Genomic DNA, 2,500 nt, shown 5'->3' on the forward strand with positions numbered 1-2,500 from the left:
TGAGGGCAGGGGCGTTTAAACTGATTTTTTCTTCTGAGGGCAGGGGCGTTTAAACTGATTTTTTCTTCTGAGGGCAGGGGCGTTTAAACTGATTTTTTCTTCTGAGGGCAGGGGCGTTTAAACTGATTTTTTCTTCTGAGGGCAGGGGCGTTTAAACTGATTTTTTCTTCTGAGGGCAGGGGCGTTTAAACTGATTTTTTCTTCTGAGGGCAGGGGCGTTTAAACTGATTTTTTCTTCTGAGGGCAGGGGCGTTTAAACTGATTTTTTCTTCTGAGGGCAGGGGCGTTTAAACTGATTTTTTCTTCTGAGGGCAGGGGCGTTTAAACTGATTTTTTCTTCTGAGGGCAGGGGCGTTTAAACTGATTTTTTCTTCTGAGGGCAGGGGCGTTTAAACTGATTTTTTCTTCTGAGGGCAGGGGCGTTTAAACTGATTTTTTCTTCTGAGGGCAGGGGCGTTTAAACTGATTTTTTCTTCTGAGGGCAGGGGCGTTTAAACTGATTTTTTCTTCTGAGGGCAGGGGCGTTTAAACTGATTTTTTCTTCTGAGGGCAGGGGCGTTTAAACTGATTTTTTCTTCTGAGGGCAGGGGCGTTTAAACTGATTTTTTCTTCTGAGGGCAGGGGCGTTTAAACTGATTTTTTCTTCTGAGGGCAGGGGCGTTTAAACTGATTTTTTCTTCTGAGGGCAGGGGCGTTTAAACTGATTTTTTCTTCTGAGGGCAGGGGCGTTTAAACTGATTTTTTCTTCTGAGGGCAGGGGCGTTTAAACTGATTTTTTCTTCTGAGGGCAGGGGCGTTTAAACTGATTTTTTCTTCTGAGGGCAGGGGCGTTTAAACTGATTTTTTCTTCTGAGGGCAGGGGCGTTTAAACTGATTTTTTCTTCTGAGGGCAGGGGCGTTTAAACTGATTTTTTCTTCTGAGGGCAGGGGCGTTTAAACTGATTTTTTCTTCTGAGGGCAGGGGCGTTTAAACTGATTTTTTCTTCTGAGGGCAGGGGCGTTTAAACTGATTTTTTCTTCTGAGGGCAGGGGCGTTTAAACTGATTTTTTCTTCTGAGGGCAGGGGCGTTTAAACTGATTTTTTCTTCTGAGGGCAGGGGCGTTTAAACTGATTTTTTCTTCTGAGGGCAGGGGCGTTTAAACTGATTTTTTCTTCTGAGGGCAGGGGCGTTTAAACTGATTTTTTCTTCTGAGGGCAGGGGCGTTTAAACTGATTTTTTCTTCTGAGGGCAGGGGCGTTTAAACTGATTTTTTCTTCTGAGGGCAGGGGCGTTTAAACTGATTTTTTCTTCTGAGGGCAGGGGCGTTTAAACTGATTTTTTCTTCTGAGGGCAGGGGCGTTTAAACTGATTTTTTCTTCTGAGGGCAGGGGCGTTTAAACTGATTTTTTCTTCTGAGGGCAGGGGCGTTTAAACTGATTTTTTCTTCTGAGGGCAGGGGCGTTTAAACTGATTTTTTCTTCTGAGGGCAGGGGCGTTTAAACTGAATTTTTTTCTGAGGGCAGGGGCGTTTAAACTGATTTTTTCTTCTGGGCAGGGGCGTTTAAACTGAATTTTTTTTGAGGGCAGGGGTGTTTAAACTGATTTTTTCTTCTGAGGGCAGGGGCGTTTAAACTGATTTTTTCTTCTGAGGGCAGGGGCGTTTAAACTGAATTTTATTGAAGTCAGCGAGTTGTTATAGTGAGGTTTTGCTCCGGGTGAGTGAGTTGAAACAGGGGTTTTAATGAGGTTAGGTCAGTTTAAATGCGGTTTTAATGATGCACAGATAAACGTTTTTTTTTAAAGTCAGGTGAGTTTAAATAGGCTTTTATTGAGGACAAGCGAGTTTAAACTGGGTTGTATCGAGGTCACGCGAGTTCATCCAGGCAATGTATTGAAGTCATTATGAATGCATGAAAAAAAGAAAAAAAGACGAGAAAGATTTAAATAAATCACCACGTCCCTTGAGGGCCAGGCCTTGGAAAACACATGGCGGCGGGGAAAAAAAAAAAAATGTTATTTCTTATTTATTTTTTGCAGTTTTAAAATACCACTGGCGAGTGAACATGGCAGACAATATATGGATTCTTCAATATAGTCTGTCTGGCTCACATCCTGTGCGGGACGTTCTTCTGTCTCACCTCCGGGCCACAACCACGGGCCACAACCACAGAGGCGCGCGCGCGCGTGCGCGGGGGAGAGAGAGAGAGAGAGAGAGAGAGAGAGAGAGAGAGAGAGAGAGAGAGAGAGAGGGAAGAGAGAGAGAGAGCGGGTGGGTGTGGGAGGTAAACATGCCTCAACCCCTCTGCACACCACATTACGATCAAGGGTTCGAATCCCGGGCCACCCCTGGACGAAAAGGCCAGGAGGGAACTTGTGGCCATCTCTTACGAGCCGTGCGCTGGAAATACACCTTTAATGGAGTTTCCGAGTGGTATATGCGTGTATTGACCCGACCGTGGCTGCAATGGGGAGGGGAGGAGGGGGTGTTTCCCCCCCCTCCCCAACACCACGTCGAGTTA

At 45.4% G+C, this 2,500-nt stretch overlaps 1 protein-coding gene across 8 annotated transcripts in view; it reads right to left on the minus strand.

The window, feature by feature from the left end:
- Positions 1-2,500, minus strand: part of LOC139761441 (pleckstrin homology domain-containing family G member 5-like) — a 593,230-nt gene that overhangs the window by 226,220 nt on the left and 364,510 nt on the right. The gene's annotated exons all lie outside the window — the stretch shown is intronic.

This window comes from Panulirus ornatus, chromosome 40, assembly GCF_036320965.1.
Source record: "Panulirus ornatus isolate Po-2019 chromosome 40, ASM3632096v1, whole genome shotgun sequence".
In the NCBI taxonomy this organism is placed as follows: Eukaryota; Metazoa; Arthropoda; class Malacostraca; order Decapoda; family Palinuridae; genus Panulirus; species Panulirus ornatus.